Source organism: Hyperolius riggenbachi, chromosome 8, assembly GCF_040937935.1.
Source record: "Hyperolius riggenbachi isolate aHypRig1 chromosome 8, aHypRig1.pri, whole genome shotgun sequence".
Taxonomy (NCBI): Eukaryota; Metazoa; Chordata; class Amphibia; order Anura; family Hyperoliidae; genus Hyperolius; species Hyperolius riggenbachi.
Window position 1 is genome coordinate 62429768 of NC_090653.1, and position 18467 is coordinate 62448234.

Genomic DNA, 18467 nt, shown 5'->3' on the forward strand with positions numbered 1-18467 from the left:
TTAGCGACAAGACAATATACTCTGTACAGCGCTGCAGAAGATGTCGTTGCTATATAAATACTAAATAAAAGTAATAGTGATAATGTTACACAAATTTTGCTTAAGCTGAATTCTACGCAAAGCTTTGCAATTACGATTACATGTAATTATGATTTTGAAATATAATGATTTTGCGTAATCTTTTTGTACATTTTGCACGTTTCACGAAATTATAAACAGTGCTGTCAGAACATTTTTACATACAGTATATTGCAAAAATCAGAGAACATGGGGAATAGCAGCGATGTTCGGATACCCCCGATCACGCATTCGACCAAATTCAGCCTTGGCTGAATCAAAATCCGGATAAGTCGTGATTTTGATCCGGATTTGAAATGGGCTTATGGATTTTACTCTGATTTTTGCTGTGATTACGATTAGCGGTACAAGTAATTATGATTTTGGCCATGATCCGAATTTTCCCTTATTTTACAATAAAAAGCATACCATTCTATTCCTTATTTTCTCCTGTTCCCCTCTGTGCTGTTTCTGCCACTCTCTGCTGCAATCCTGGTTTGTAATGAACAGTTTGAGGCAGTGTTTACAAACAAAAGACTGGCTTCTAACCAGAGTATCATAGGCTGAGAACTAGCTTACTGTGTGACTCATGCAGAGCTTGGAGGGGGTGTGTAAAGCTTCTGCCAATGACAAGCAGTGCTGCACATTCCACACATTCCAGCCTCAGCCGACAGACACAACAGAGGAAAGAAGATAAGATTTATTACAGAGACAGTGCAAGTAGGAAAGGCTGCAGTAAGACAGACCACATTAGAACAGGCATAGGAACTTATAGGATAGAAGAAATAAGGCTTAAAATTTTGTTACAGAGTCTCTTTAACGTTAATAGCAAAGCCCTCATACATGCTGCAATCACCAAAATTGCATGGATTATAAAGGTGATCAGTGGCTACAACTTAAAAAAAAAATTCAAAAAGACTTTATAGTTTTTGAGAAAATCTAATTTAAATTTTTGCAATGAAAAAGTATTAGTGATTAAATCCCGCCAAAACCTGCCGACTTTAGCGGTTAATAGCAAAGCCCCCTTACATGCTATAAACACCAAATTTGCGGGATATGTTAAGTAGAACAATGGGAACAAGGGAAAAAATTCCAAAAGACCTTATAGTTTTTGAGATAATCGATTTTAAAGGTTCAAAGGAAAATAGTATCCATTTAAATGCGGTAATGACAGTTAATGTATTTACCACATTTACGTGTATACTTTTTTTCTTTGAAATTTCCTTTGAACCTTTAAAATCGATTTTCTCAAAAAGGATAAGGTCTTTTTGAATTTTTATTTTTCCTTGTTCCCACTGTTGCACTTAACATATCCTGCAAATTTGGTGTTTATAGCATGTAAGGGGGCTTTGCTATTGGCCTTTAAAGTCGGCTGGTTTAATCTGTGACAATTAAAAATGGCGCACAGCGCCAGGAGAGTGAAAGGGGCGCCGCATTCACTTACATTATATAACGCTATTTAGCGTTATAAGTATTAAAAAATGGCGCAGGCAGTGTGCCTTACACTTATAACGCTAAATAGCGTTATAAGTGTTCACAAATGCAGAGGGAGGAGAGAGGCAGCGGGGCTCGGGGCAAAGAAAGGCAGCAGGGGTCGGGGCAGAGAGAGGCAGCGGGGGTTGGGGCAGAGAGAGGCAGCGGGGTCGGGGCAGAGAGAGGCAGCTGGGGTCAGGGCAGAGAGAGGCAGTGGGACACTGGAGGGCAAAGGCATCAGGGGAGGATGTGTGCAGAGACATACATTACCTTGTCCTGGGCAGCCGATCGCTCCGTCCCTCCGCTCCTGCACTTCTTCCATTTGTTTGCTGTAGTGCTGCAGCCGGCCAATCACCATATGGCTTCAGTCTCCACATGGTGATTGGCCGGATGCAAGACTACAGCAAACAAATGGAAGAAGTGCAGGAGCGGAGGGAAGGAGCGATCGGCTGCCCAGGACAAGGTAATGTATGTCTCTGCACACATCCTCCCCTGATGCCTTTGCCCTCCAGTGTCCCACTGCCTCTCTCTGCCCTGACCCCTGCTGCCTCTCTCTGCCCCGACCCCAGCCGACCCCCGCTGCCTCTCTCTGCCCCGACTCCCGCTGCCTCTCTCTGCCCCGACCCCTACTGCCTCTCTCTGCCCCGACCCCAGCCGACCCCGCTGCCTCTCTCTGCCTCGACCCCCGCTGCCTCTCTCTGCCCCGACCCCCGCTGCCTATACTAGCAGCCCCCTGTATTTTTTCATGGCGCACCGCTCTGCAATAAATGTATCATAAAACGCTATTTACCGTTTTAATGTATTTACATTAAACCGGTAAATATTGTTTTATGATACATAAAACGGTGCAGAACGGTGCGTCATTTTTCTCCCTGCGCCATTTTCAGATGTACCGGTTTAAGCACGGATATTTTTTCCGTTCTGAATACTAGTAACTAGAGTTGTCGCAAACCTGCGGATTTTGGTTTGTGAACCGTGATCTGAACTTGCGAAAAAGTTCGCGAACCGGCGAATCAATGCGAACCGCAATAGACTTCAATGGGCAGTAGAACTTTTAAAACTACAAACACTAATTCTGGCCACAAAAGTGATGGAAAAGATGTTTCAAGGGGTCTAATACCTGGAGGGGGGATGGCGGAGTGGGATACACGCCAAAAGTCCCCGGAAAAATTACGGATTTGACGCACAGCAGAGTTATAATTCCTAAAGGGCAGAAATCACATTGCATTCCTAAATTGGAGGCATAAAGTGCTTGAAAACATCTTGCGTGTGTATACATCAATCAGGGAGTGTAATTAGAGTACTGCTTCTCACTGACAGACCAAACGCACTGTGTAATGCACCGCAAACAGCTGTATGTGTAGTGACGGCTGCGCACCATGACGGTTTTCAAGCCCATATGGTCGCCGGGCTGAGGTAGCTCAATGACAGAACAACAGTGACTGAGTGTCCAGCTGATCGGAATTTGGTCTGTCCACAATGAAGCAACGCCCTTATTATCTTCTTGGGTCAGGTGTGCCCCCCAACCCCAACACACTCATATAGCCAGTCATTGCTTCATTGTGATACGCAAGCCCCTTCACCACGGCAAGGTAACGATCACGAAGGGGAATTGACACATGTACATGCCTTTTGTTTTGTTGTTGCAGCCGCAGTGCAGCCAGAAATATTAGGCAGGCATGTACACGCACCAGAAAAATTAGTATAGCGGCCGCTGCTAGCAGCGGCCTTAAAAATTCAGGAATTCACCTGGAGTCCTGGACCCTGTTGGTGGTGGTGGTGGTGGTGGAGAAGGCAGTCAAGCGGCCTGCAGGCAGAGAAGCTGTGCTGTGTGGGGGCCGAATTTGTCTTGGGGCAGGCAGTCACATGGTGTGCAGGCAGAGATGCTGTGTGTAGGGACTGACTAATGCTGCATACACACTTGAGATAAAAGTCTTTGGAAAAGGCAAGATCACAGACCAATTTTACCCCATTCCATGTAGTATGAGAGCCATACTCTACACAGTCTATTCTATGGAGCTGCACTCCAAATCAGATAACATCTTTGCAAGATGCTGCACACAAAGATGCCCGTACACATTCAAAAGATCATTATCTGCAAAAGATCTCTTCCTGCAAAAGATCCATTCCTGCAAAATGCATTATAGTCTATGAGATCTGCAGCTCCTCATACACACCTTGTTTAACAGACTTCATCTGCATATCTGGCAATCTTCTGCAGATCTGAAAATCCATCCTTGTGGATCTGATCTGCAGATGATCTGCAGATGATTGCCTGTTAAACAAGGTGTGTATGATGATCTGCAGATCTCATAGACTATGAATGCATTTTGCAGGAATGGATCTTTTGCAGGAAGAGATCTTTTGCAGATAATGATCTTTTGAATGTTTACGGGCATCTTTGTGTGCAGCATCTTGCAAAGATTTTATCTGATGGGGAGTGCAGCTCCATAGAATAGACTGTGTAGAGTATGGCTCTCATACTACATGAAGGGTGGTAAGATTGGTCTGTGATCTTGCCTTTTCCAAAGACTTTTATCTCAAGTGTGTATGCAGCATTAGTCTTTTGGCAGGCCTGACTGTGCTTTGCAGACCAGGGCATCCGTGGTCAGATAGACCCTTGAGCCTGCGCTGTGTGCCAGAGATGACACCACTTGCCTTTCAACATCATGGTACAGTTTGGGTATCGCATTTTTTGAGAAATAATTTACGGCCTGGTATCTTCCACTGCGGTGTGTGGCTTTGCTTTTGTGTGCTGCTTTTCCTCAGGTGGTCATCCCATTGCAGTTTGTGCTTTTTCATAATGTAAGGTAGTTGTCCCTATGCGGGTCTTGGTCTTTCCACGGCTAAATTTGTGGTGGCAGAGAGTACAGATGGCATTGCTCTCATCTGAGGCAGACACACAAAAAAATGTCCACACCGCTGAGCCCCGGGGTGATAGCACTTTGGTGATGGCTGATGACGGAGTGTTAAGTGGGGTGCCAGAATCAGAGCAGGAGGAGGAAGATACGTCACGCTTCCGTGCGGAAGCTGAGGAAGATGAGGGGTTCTGTGTTAGTCAACTACATCCTGACAATATTCGGGGTTGATGGCACGTGCCTTCTTCTGAACACTGTACTTTGGTCGTGGGCCACACAAAATCACAACAGCACAGCCTCGAACAGACCTGCTGGGTGGCCTGCCTCTGGCTCTGCCTGTTTTTTTGCCCATATCGGGGGGGGGGGGGGGGGGGGATGAAGTGAAAGGTAGGCACTGACTTGAATAATACAATGTACAGTCACACAGATGCAGTGAAAGGTATGCAGTTACTCCTGGTATAACAATGTGCAGTCACACAGGTGCAGTGAAAAGGTTGCAGTGACTGCTGGTATAACAATGTGAAGTCACACAAGTGTAGTGAAAGGTATGCAGTGACTGCTGGTATAGCAATGTGCAGTCGCACATGGGCAGTGAAAATGGATGCACTGACTGCTGGTATATAAAACAGCGTGCGGTCACACAGGTGCAGTGGAAATAGATGCACTGAATGCTGGTATATTAAACAGCGTGCGGTCAGACAGATGCAGTGAAATGTATGCATTGACTGCTATATAAAACAGCATGCGGTCGCACAGATGCAGTGAAAATGGATGCACTGACTGCTGGTATATAAAACAGCAAGCAGTCACACAGATACAGTGAAATGTATGCATTGACTGCTATATAAAACAGCGTGCGGTCGCACAGGTGCAGTGAAAAATATGCAGTGACTGGTATTATAAATACAATTTGCAGCAGTCACACTAGGCACTGAATGTGCGGGGCCTGGCACAGTATAGCAATTAGCAAGTGGCAGCTGCAACAGACAGAGCTGAATATGCAGTGTCAGTGGGCCACAAAGAAAAAAAAAAAAAAAAAAACACACATCACAAGAACATTAGATCTCAAGAGAGCTGTTTTGGTGGTGCTTTTCAGCAACAAATATCAGCAAGGAGCAAGCTAACAAGAGCCTATCTAAGCTTTCCCTATGTCTGCAGCAACCTCTCTCCCTTCTCTCACTAGTACAGCAGCACACAGAGTGAGAACATGGCCGATGCTGCTGCCTTATATAAGGGGGGAGGGTGGCTCCAGGAGGGAGTGCAGCCTGATTGGCTGCCATGTGTCTGCGACTATGATGTGAAGGGTCAAAGTTTAGCCCAATGATGTAGTATAGGCCGCGGGTCGAACCGGCAGAAAGTTTACGATCCGATGCGAACACAAACCCGCATTGTTCGCGCGACAACACTACTAGTAACCACGGCCTAATCCATGATTGAATTCCGTGATCGATTTTCGATCACGGAATCGGATCACGGCCGCGGATAGTGAAAAAATGCTTGTGAATCACGGCTATTCTGTGATCACAAGGTGGTGATGAGCAACACTAGGGAATAGTGAAAACAAGTGAATACAAATACAATAGTAAAAAAACCTTGTAGTTTAAAAAAAAAAATCAATTAAAAAAAATTCAAAGAAAATTATTTTTCCTTAAAGGACTTACGAGGCCAAAATCCTTAAAAAAGTCAAGTACCTGGAAGATGTTTGAAAGGAACGGAGGACGCCGTCCGCGCCCTCCGTGCAGTTCCACCGGGTCCCCTTCCTGAAAACGCCCCCCGTGCCGATCGCGACCCCACAGGCCGGGCTCTCATGCCGCTCCTAATATGCCCGCCGGAGCTGGCCGCGGCTGCGCAGTCCGCATTGCCCCAAGTGTGGCTGCGCAGCTCTAGGGCCAACCCCTCCGATCCACGCTACATTGCGTGGTTCGGAGGGGTTGGCCCTAGAGCTGCACAGCCGCACTCAGGGCAATGCGGACTGCGCAGCCGCGGCCAGCTCCGGCAGGCCATATTAGGAGCAGCATGAGAGCCCGGCCTGTGGGGTCACGATCGGCACGGGGGACGCTTTCAGGAAAGGGACCCGGTGGAACTGCACGGAGGGCGCGGACGGCGTCCTCCGTGCATTTAAACATCTTCCAGGTACTTGACTTTTTTTAAGGATTTTGGCCTCGTAAGTCCTTTAACTAAATAAACTGACATTTTGCTGTAGTACTCTTTAATATCAGAGTCTGTATCAGGTTTATTATACCAATTACGTCGTCGGGGGTTTTGGCACTAGAGGGTCGGTGGAGGTACAGTACATACAGTACATTACAGTAAAAAACAGAATGGTGCATTAAGCATTCAGTAGATACAGTAGATTATAAAAGTTAGGTATGGATAAAAAGATACGTAAAAGATGGACCCAGGAGAAGGAAGAGGTGGGATCTGCTGCCAGGGCCGGGCCGAGGCAGAGGCGAGAGAGGCTCCAGCCTCAGGGCGCAGTGTAGGAGGGGGCGCAAAACTCACTCCATCATACTACTATTATGTTTGAAGCAGAGAGAAATAAGAAAAGGGAATACATGGCAGTGACTGCAAGCCAAATAACAAGAGATTAAGCTGTTGGTGGGTCAGGTGCCCTGGCGCGCCTCTTAGTCTAAAAGCAATCAGTGTATGATGGCTGGGGTGGGAGGCATCGAGGGGCGCACTTTGGTGTCTCAGCCTTGAGTGCTGGAGGACCTTGTCCCAGCTCTGTCTGCTGCCATCTATGGCACTCAAAATGCTTCTGCAGCGATAAATTAATCAGATCCCCCGCAGTCTGACCTTGGGGAAGAGAGAGGGGAGATCAACAAGGACAGAGAAAAGGAAATAAGAAAAGGGGATACATGGCAGTGACTGCAAGCCAGATGATTAGAGATTAAGGTGTTGGGGGCCCTGGGGTGCCCTTAGTTTAATAGCAATCAGTGTGTGACGGCTGGGGTGGGAGGGATGGAGGGGCACACTTTGGTGTCTCAGCCTTGGGTGCTAGAGGACCTTGTCCCAGCTCTGCCTGTGTGGCTGGCCTGGCCGAAGACACCCTATGAGCTGCCTGCTGGGGTGATGTTCTGGAGGCTGGGGCTGCTGTACTTGCTGCTGTTTGGGATGAGTGTGGCATGTCTCTCTTGCAGAGATCGCTGGGGGCCGATGACTGCTGCATGGAGGCAGATGACCAAGTCTGCGGGCCCAAGATGGTTAGCAGCGGCAGCCGGCAATGGTGACCTTGCCGGCGTGTGGGGTGAGAGGCCTGTCTTCCGCTGTCGGCCTGTGGCTATTGCGGGGACTAGCGGATGGCAGAGCTTGAGCAGCAAGGGCGGAGCTGCCACAAATCTAAGTTTAACCCCCCGCTTTCAGCCTAGTCCAGAGCGGCTGATCAGAGGGCCAGGATGCACAAGGATGGTGATCGTGCTGGGCTGCCATAAGGTAGATCTGGCATCAAAAAAGGAGGAGAGTCGCAGCACTGAGGTTGGCATGATGGTGTCTGCCTCCCTTCTTGGTGCGCAAAGATGGGGAACGTGCTGGGTTGTCATGTAGTTGCTGCTGGGCTGCAGTGTAGGCCAGGAGCCCAAGCAGCTGTGACCCGAGCAAAGGAGAAGGATCAGCATGATTGTGACCCCGGACTGGTAAGCCAGGGGTTCCAGGGTGATTTCTCCCTTGCAGGCCCCAATGTTTCGGCCAGAAGTTTGGCCTGATGCAGGCAATGGTTGTCTCTCTCAGTGCAATCGCCTGATTCCTCCATGGGGGGCTGGAGTTTTGTTGGTTCAGCAGCAGGCATAGCTCACCTGGTGCACCCTGCAGGCAGGTGAGCTGGCTGGATGTTAGGGCTCATGGTCAGCGGGCAACGGTAGTATTTGAGGTCCAGGGACAGCAGCAGCAGATGGAACACTCCTCTGGGTCTTCCCCCTTCTGGGCTGCTGCTTTTCACATGCACAGTCACGTGGTGAGCAGGGTCATGGGGGACTCAGGGTAGAAAAGAGGAAAGGAGAGGAAAAAAAGGGAAAAAAACGCCGGAGCCCTGTGGCGACTGTCTATGGTGCAATCTTGTCAGTACATGATATTTTGGAATTATGTGAAGTCTGAATTCTGAATTTCAATTTCAAATTGCAAAATTCTGATGTGAAAGTCAGAATTTGGAATCCCACAAAATCTGTGCGCCCATCCGTAGTCTACAGATCTACAGTTTACAGTCAGAGTGATGCTAGCAGCAAGCTGGAAGGTGTTTGCATGTGTTGTGGGAGGGGGGAACCATTACTTCAGTTTTATCCAAGTTGATTTCAGGTTCTTATCAGCCATCCACAATGATATGGACAAGCAGCATGAAACTTTGTGGTAAATGGGGAAGAAAAATAAAGGGAGAACAGGAAACATTTTCATTAAGATGGTATTGTAGACCAAAGGAGGATATGAATGTGTCAAAAAAAATGAGTAAAAAGAGAAAAGCACAGGTCCAAGGTGTGAGCCTTGGGGAACACCAACAGAGAGGGTGGTGAGAGAGGAATGAGTGGTCAGATAAAAAAGGAAGCAAAATAAGAGAGAGCAGTATTGCAAAACAAACAGAGTGTATGTTCTGAAGGAGATGGTGATCAACAACAGTGTCAAAAGCATACATAGACAAGATCATTATCACTATAGCACCTATAAAAAAGCTAATGCAGCACCTTCGGCCTAGCGTCTGAAGGGATGCCACAACACACAACCTCTTCATCTATTCAGCACAGCCCACCTCACACAGTGTGCAGTGCAGCAAAAATGTTTTGTCCTACTGTCATGTAAATTAAGTTGCATGGCCTGCTCAGAGCTTGGTCACCCATCAGCCAACATGCCATTTTTGTCAGATCTGTGAGCACAGCATATCATTTGCCAATATGCTACTTCTAAACAAGGCTGCATTTATACATTTAATGCCCCTAGGACAGTGATGGCTAACCTTGGCACTCCAGCTGTGGTGGAACTACAAGTCCCATGAGGCATTGCAATACTCTGACAGCTCTAAGCATAACTCAAGGAGGCAGAGGCATGATGGGAGTTGTAGTTTTGTCACAGCTGCAGTGCCAAGGTTAGCCATCACTGCCCTAGGCCAAGTATGTAGGGGCTCCTCTTCCATATGCAGCAGAGCCCCTACCATTCCATGTGCAGCCCCCTCTTCTATATATAACCACCATGTACTGCCCTGCTTTTCCATGTACAGCTCGCTTGAGCATCATATTCCCTTTTTCATGGGTTGCACTCCGTTTGCAGTTTTTTCTTTCATATGTACCAGCCCCTATTTTATGCCCAGGTGCCTCTTTGTCCTGTAGCCGCCCACGGCCTGAGCTTTTATGATCTTTTCAGAAATCCGGCCCAGCTTCTAGAGGCCACTTCTAGAAGCCAAACTTTTGCACATAGCTATAGCCGGAATGGCCCTAAGTGGCATAATGTGAGAACGTCACATTTTACTTCCTCTACCAGTACTACTGCTATAAATGAGAAGATGATAAGGGGTTAATTGAGCTTGGAGCAGCATCCCATACATATCCTACATGAAGGGCAATATTAGGCGAGGTTGATAGGCACTCCAGTGAGGATACACGTGTGCTAGGCTGATATGGTGCTGTAGTCCAGCAGTACCCCAAACAGGATCAGTAGCACCACATGGATGTATTTAAAGCTGTATATTGCATAAAAGAGATTAAGCCCAGAGACAGCGACAGATGCTGTTACAGAGGTATACTCCTTCCTCAAGCTATATAGGCTCACTCAAAAGAGTAACAGACAAACAGGCATTTATACAGTGGCATCACTAGAGGGGTGCAGTAGGTGTGGTCCACACCAGGTGTCACCAGCAATGGGGGTGACAGCAAGCTCCAGGCTAAGGGAGAGTGGAGTAAGCTATATAAATACTGACCAGGCTAGTGCCTGATGTACTTCTCCCATTTCCTCTTCTCCCTTTTGGCTACTCAGTTTTGAGCTGATAACACAGTTCAGATGCCACCAGTGACACATGGTGATCATCTTAACATCCCACCATAACAAGCAATGTTACTACCTGGTGAGGTTGGAGCAGGGCCGCGCCTGGGCGGGTGCTGCGGGTGCATTGCACCCAGGCGCCTTGCTCTGACAGGCGCCCGGCGGGTCCGACAGAAGGAAGGACGGGCAGAAGAAGTCCTCCTATCATTCATCTCCCCACTCCCAGCAACACACTGTGCGCCTGACGTCACACGTAGACGTCAGCGCAGCCCAATATCAGGAAATAGGCAGCCGGGGGGAGCGAAGCCGATGACGCGCAGCCACAGCTCAGAGTGTGAGACTGCTGCGGCTGCCCGCCCGACCCGACCCGTGGACAGATCAGAAGCGCCAGCGCTGCCAGTAGACAGCATCACAGCACAGTGCAGTATTGCCAAGCGTCCGTACAGTCAGTACTTTTGCCCCCCAAAATCAGCTGTTCGTATTTACAGGACAGCGTCCGTCCAAACGGCATGTCCCCCTCCCTTCTTCCCTCCTCCAGAGCTCCAACGACAATGAAATCCCGGGTCCTCCCTCTCTCAGGGCTCCTCCAATCAATGGTCGCCTGACACATCTCTCCTACCAATGAAAAAAGACGCAGCCTGCTATGATGTACAATCAAGCACAGACACCACGAGACGAGGAGAGAGATTGAGAAGGAGCAGTGAAGGGGCTGTGCACGGTGCAGCCAGCTAGCATTACAGGTACCATTAGTTAAAAATCCCTGCTGTGATTCCTCAAGCGTCCAGACTGCAGTCAGTCTATTTAAGCGTCCTCCTCCCCCTGTACATCTAATAAGTAAGCCTCTCTTTCACCTTCATGCCGCCTCTCTCTAGTCACTCAGAGAGATAGAGAGAGGCATCCTGAGCACTGTAACTAGGAATGTGTATATGTTCTGGGCAGCAGCAGAAAGGTGACCTGGCTCTCGCTCTCCCTCCTTAAGTTTGATCATAAATATCCCAGGCATCGGCAGCACATGTCCTGTAGTGTTGTCAAGCAGTCTCCCACACAGGAGAAATGCTGGGAAAAGACTGCACTGCAGGAGGGGAGACCACAGTCATACTTTCATATAGAGAGGGCATGCTCTGCTATAGAACTGTCCCTGTCCTCCTCTGTCAGTGGAGTTGTTCCAGCACTGTACCTAATTCAAATTTGCTACCTTCAGAAGCCCTCCTGTTAACAAGTGCTTCAGAAGACAGGCAGTTCCGTAATGTGCGAATGTTACGCATGTGTGCAGTACGAAGCCGCTTGTCTTTGGAAGTACTCAGGGACAGGAGAGCTTCCAGAGGTGGCAAATTAGAATGAGGTACAGTGCTGGAACAGTTCCACCAAGAGAGGACATGGTAGGTTCTATAGGATCCAGAGCCATCCCTCTACATAAGTGAGTATATAACTTTTTTTGAAGATACCAGAGGTGAATATAAATTGTGTTTTTTTTTTTCACTTACCTGGGGCTTCTTCCAGCCCCCATAGGTTTGTTGGTCCCTCGCTGTCCTCCTGCTGCTCTTCACTAATCCACTGTTTGTCCCGATACAGAATCCAGGCGGCTAGGTTGGTTTCCCCTTTATGGCTTGCAGTCAATGCACTATGACTATGGTAGGATTAGAGTGTGATCTCCTCTGAGGATAGTCGATGACATGACTATGTACTCTGTAATGTGCTGCAGAAGATGTCAGTGCTATATAAATACATAATAATAATAATATGGTAGGACATTAGACTATGACTATGGTAGGATTAAATTGTGAGCTCCTCTGAGGGCAGTCAGTGACATGACTATGTACTCTGTAATGTGCTGCAGAAGATGTCAGTGCTATATAAATACATAATAATAATATGGTAGGACATTAGACTTTGACTATGGTAGGATTAGAGTGTGAGCTCCTCTGAGGACAGTCAGTGACATGACTATGTACTCTGTAATGTGCTGCAGGAGATGTCAGTGCTATATAAATACATAATAATAATATGGTAGGACATTAGACTTTGACTATGGTAGGATTAGAGTGTGAGCTCCTCTGAGGACAGTCAGTGACATGGCTATGTACTCTGTAATGTGCTGCAGAAGATGCAAGGGCTATATAAATACTGAAAAAATAATGCCCAGTGCTTAATCCCACCAACATCTGTACTTAAAAGTGCGCTTCTGACTCCACCCCTAACTCCACCCCCTGACTGTCCAAAATTTGAGGTGTCTTGCTTTTTTGAGCATTTTGTCCTTAAAAAATTTGAAAATAGGTTGGCAACCCTGGCACAGTGAGTGCCCGCAGCCCGCTCCTCCTAGTGGCGCCCGACCGCCGCCGTAATCACACAGCCTGGTGCCACCAGAGGAGACAGACGGAGGAGGAGGACAGACAGGCTGACTGAGCCAGGCCCAGCAGTGTGTGAGTGCTGTGCCGCCGATATCCTCCTCCAGAGGCAGAGCCACTGCCTATATCCTCCTCCACCCAGAGAATCAGGTGAGTGAATTGCTGTGCTGCCTGCCAGTAAGATTGCATTTGTGGGGAAAACCTGCTGATAATAAGATTGCATTTATGGGGAAATCGACTTCTGCCAATAAGATTGCATTTGTGGGGAAATCTGCTTCCATTAACATTGCATTTGTGGGGAAATCTGCTTCCATTAACATTGCATTTGTGGGGAAATCTGCTGCCAATTCTCATTGCATTTGTGGGTAAATCTGCTGCCAATTCTCATTGCATTTGTGGAGAAATCTGCTGCCAATAAGATTGCATTTGTGGGGAAATCTACTTCTGCCAATAAGATTGCATTTGTGGGGAAATCGACTTCTGCCAATAAGATTGCATTTGTGGAGAAATCTGCTGCCAATAAGATTGCATTTGTGTGGAAATCGACTTCTGCCAATAAGATTGCATTTTGTGGTCGGCCGGCCACATGCATGCGTAAAGAGGTGGAAGGTGTGGGTGTGATTAGGCAGGACATGGGTGTGGTTATGTGGTTGGGTGCGGTTTATTTAACCACTCCCATAGGCGCCAGAGAAAATCTTGCACCCAGGTGCCAGGCACCTAAGGCTCACCCCTGGGTTGGAGGTTCATGGGGTAGAAGGGGGTGACACCATGAGTTTCCGCACCGGGTGACACCAACCCTAGTGACGCCTCTGCATTTATATACAATCTCTATAAAGTCACATTGACCAATTTAACAAGTGTAAATACCAACATCCAATCACAGAGCAGAGAATAATGAGAGGACCTGATGGAAAACAAAATCAAGCAGTCATCATATCGCATGCGTCTGACATCATGACGTCATTATGACACAGACGGCGGCAACGGTTATGTTGTTTCTGGCGTTCTGCTGCTCCCATTGTCTTCTGGGAGATTGGGAGAAGCAGTCAGACTGTGATGCAGTTCCCCATCAGGTCCTCTCTGGCTGGTGAGTGCTGATTGGTCAGTATGGGTCTGATGTTTTTCAAATTTTGCTGAGCTATCGGCTGGTGATTTACATACCTGTTTTTCATCAGGTCCTCTCATTATTCTCTGCTCTGTGAATGGATGTTGGTATTTACATTTGTCCGATTGGTCCATGTGATCTTATAGAGATTGTATATACAGTAAAGGCCTGCTTGTCTGTTACTTTTTTGAGCGAGCCTATAAAGCTTGAGGTAGGAATCCACCTCCGAAACAGCGTCTGTCGCTGTCCCTGGGTTTTATCTCTTGTATGCAATAAAGAGCTTTAAATACATCTACGTGGTGCTGCTGATCTCTGCTTTTCCTACATGAAGGACAAGACATTTTTTTTATAATGGCAACACCATAATGGGGAAGGTGGGTGGTAGTTGGCTGCTCTAATGAACATTTATGATTTCACATGCAGAAAAATATCATTCCGAAGGACTACAAGTCCTGGCGTGTCTGATTCCTAGCATGGCATCAAGTCTCAGGGTCTCAGATCAGCTTCCATTCTAAATTGACTGGGGTTTAGGGTTCCCTGCCTGGAGACACATGGGGCACATGACACGCGTGACACCAATTAACTTCCCCTTTCGCTTCTTCCTCGAAGTATCGGTGGAAAAGGAGACTGTTTTATGGAAATAATGATGAGCTTTCCAAGAATTCATTCAGCTCTTGCAGTTATTCCTTAAAATATTAATGGTAGCTGTCTGTGGCTCCTCTGTAGGAGAGAAAGCGTTTCAATCCCGCTGCCCTAAAGGCAAGGAGCTGCATCCGAAGGGAGGAATACGAAATCACACTGTTTACACGGAAATTATTTGTGCGAAGGTTCCTCTTCCTCGGTGTGCAGCTCACAGGTAGCCAGGACATCACAGAAGACGAGGAGTCCTGGGTTTGTACGCAGCAATAAAACAATTTAATGAAGATAAACAATGCTCAGCTGGTATGAAATATGCAGCTGGCTAAATCATTAAAAAAAATGTTACTTCAGAATGTAATCTGGCCCTGAATAATTTACTTGTCCCATGAGTACCTGTGGGGGTAAACAAATAACAGCCAAGTGCCCTGGTAGGCTGAGAGGAAATAGCACTTAGGGGATTATCCTCTTGCGCTACTTTGTTGTGAAATGTTTGACAGAGTGAGTAAATGGAAGAGAGTAAATAATAAGAGAAATCAAGACATTGGAACGTAGAGAAAAAAAAGGAAAAACAGAGAGGCGTACGAAGCAAAGCTAGAACAGTCTGGCTTGATGGATAAAGTCAACCAAGTGGCCCTTACAGGAAATGGGGAGGGGGTTTATTGAGTCTAAGTGTGTCCAAAATGACCAGAGCTACATGCAACAAATATGGTGTGCCAAAGTTCCAGTGCCCCCAGGAGGAGTAGTGCGGCTTTCTATTGCCCTCTATACTGTCTCTCAGCTTTCTCCCATAAGGTCTCCACTTTATGGTTTCTCCTATAGTGTCCCAGCTTTCTGGTTCCTCCTACAGTGCCCCAGCTTTCTGGTTTCCTCAATAGTGTCTCAGCTTTCTAGTTCCTCACATAGTTTCCCAGCTTTCTAGTTCCTCCCATAATGTTCTAACTTTCTAGTTCCTTCCCTAAAGTCTTTAGCGTTCCTGCTTTCTAGTTGTTCCCATAGCATCTAAGCTTTCTAGTTCCTCCCATAGTGTTTCCTCTTTCTTGTTCTTCCCTATAGTGTCACAGCTTTCAAGTACCTCCTGCAGTGTCACAGCTTTCTAATTCATCCCTTAGTGTTCCAGCTTTCTAGTTCCTCTCAGAGTGTTCCAGCTTTCCATTTCTCCCTTTAGTATTCCAACTTTCTAGTTCCTCCCATTGTGTCCCAGCTTTCTAGTTCTTTCCATGGTGTCCTAGCTTTCTAGTTCCTCCTGTATTGTTTCAGCTTTCTAGAGCACCCCGACATTTTCAAATTGCCCTCTATAGAATGCCCCACCTTTCCAGTTGTTCTGAGGTGTGTGCTAGATTTACGGTTACCCTAAAAAGCATCTCCACACAACGGGTTTTGAATATTATATAGCTCCCTTCACTTCAAAGTAAAAGTAGAACCACATTGCCTTCAGAGATTGAGCGACTGCACTGACTGCTGATAGCTTGGAGGGCAGGTTTACACACAAGAAATCCCAATTTGCAATTTGCAATAATTGCAATAATCCCACTGTTCTTCTTAACATATCTGGAAAAAGTTGGTGTTTCTAGCATGTAAGGGGACTTTGCTATTAACCGTTAAAATCGGCGGGTTTTTAATCACGATTACCTACTTGTGATTCTTGATTACATGCGGTTATTCGACTCAAATCCGCACTCGAGTCGGATATCCCTTTCTACTCGTGATCATGAGTCAATTCGTAAATGGGCAGAGTCGAATTTGTAATCACTCAGATTTGTGATTGGGGGTATCCGAGCACCACTGCCAATAATAGTGAATAGAATGTTTCACTGCATGCTTCTGATTGGTGGCTTGAGCAGACCAATAACTGCTCTGCACCTAAACCAACCTACTTCGTGCCATTTTTATGATATTTCAGTGTTAATATTAGCCAGGTATGACCTAGCAAGAGACACTAAAGATGATCACATAAACATCAAGTGACCATTTTTTTTTTTTTTTTTTTATAATTTCGTATTTTAATAAATCGATCTGTATTTTTTATTGCTTGTTTCACTTGATAATTTTTTTTAACCTTACATTGATTGATTAAAAAATATCTTTTATGGCCTAATACTGTAATTGCTCCCGTTTTAAGTCATCTTCCAAAAGCGAGCTGAAAGTCATCTAAGCATATCCACATGATTGGCCAATTTACTAAATCCAAACAGAGCGTCAAATGATGGAAAATTGTGAAGGCCTCATAAAAGCTGTGTAGCGCTATGGCAACAGGAGAATGGAGTAAAGTTTAAAATACAGTTAGTTTAGCTCATCCTCCCAAATATTTCTTTGTTATTATAGGTGAATAGACGGTTGGGCAATGACTCACTGTAGTTTCATATTAGATGCAGCTGTTCCAGATAAGTTCCCTTGAAAGAATTAGTCATGTGAAATTTTAGACAGAAAGACGATCCCCCCCCCTACCCCACCCCCGACACAAACACTTTTTCCATCCTAGAATTAAATTGCCTGATAGCAGAGCAGCATGGAGCATTACACGGACATACATTTAATAAAGTTATCTATTGTATTGAAAAAGGTGCAGAAAACAGACAAAAATAGAATACAGGTGAAATTACTGATATTCTGCTACTTAATTCACATAGTAAAATATTGGTAATATTTACCAATACTATACTATGACATAACCTAACCCTACTCTCCCTCTACTAATGCACAACTGTAAGACCTCCCTGGTGGTGCCTAACCCTAAGATCCCCCCCCCTAAGACCCCTCTGGTGTTGCCTAACCCCAAGATCCCCCCTCACTCCCCACCCCCAGTGCTGCCTAACCTTAACCGCCCCTGGTTGTGCTCATCCTTAATGCCCTGGTGGTAACTAAACCTAACACCCTCATGGTGCTGCCTAACCTTAACCGCCCCTGGTTGTGCTCATCCTTAATGCCCTGCGGGTAACTAAACCTAAGACCCTCATGGTGGTGCCTAACCTTAACCCCCAAATGCCTGACACTAACCACCACATCCACTCTAAACACTAAAGACCACCCCTCCTCTCCAGCAATGCCTAACACTCGCCCACTGGTGTCATGTTGAAAAGTGCACCCTATAAAATAGCTTGTTTCTTGCACCCTTTTCAACAGTTTTGTTAAAAGGTACTTACTTCTTCTAGTGCTGGGTTAGCAGGGCTGGCACTACCATAGAGGCAAAGGGGGCAATTGCCCCAGGGCCCCAGAGCTTGTAGGGGCCCCCAGTGGCTACAATAAGAAGAAAGAAATTTTCAAATCGACCTTATCGTTTTTGAGAAAATCGATTTTAAAGTTTCAAAGGAAAAAAAATTCACATTTAAAAACCCGCCGACTTTAATGGTTAATAGCAAATTCACCTTAAATGCTAGAAACCCTTAATTTACAGGATATATTAAAGAGATCATTGGGAATAAGAGGCAAAATCAATTTTTCAAAAAGACCCTATAGTTTTTGAGAAAATCGATTTTAATGTTTCGAAGGAAAAAAGTATATCTTTAAATGCGGTAAATGTCACTTTTAGTAGCAAACCTAATGGTAGTGTAATTTTACATGCATCAAAAGAAAGAGCAATACATTTCCTGACGGGGTTTCCAGGGGTCTATACATAGCCGCAACACTTTGGCCAGGGATCGCTATACAGCCGCAATATGGCTGTATGAAGATCCCTGGCATTTTTTCCTATTTTCCCAATTTTTTTTTTATGTTTAGTGTGTGGTAATTTTTAAAAAAAAAATTATGTGGGGTCCCCCCTCCTGAAACTTTTTAACCCCTTGTCTTCCATGCAGGCTGGGGTAGCCAGAATGTGGAGCTCCGGCCGATTGGGGCTTCACACCCTGACTATACCAGCTGCAAAAAAGGTCCCTTTGTTCTGGGGTATCAGTTGGGGGGGCCCCCTAGGTTTATTTTGCCCTGGGGCCCCATTGTTGCTTAAATCGGCCCTGTGGGTTAGCCCTCCACACCAGCAGTCCATAGCATTTGGGCTTATTGATAATTTTCCAAGTAAAGGGACCAGGGATATACAGGGATATA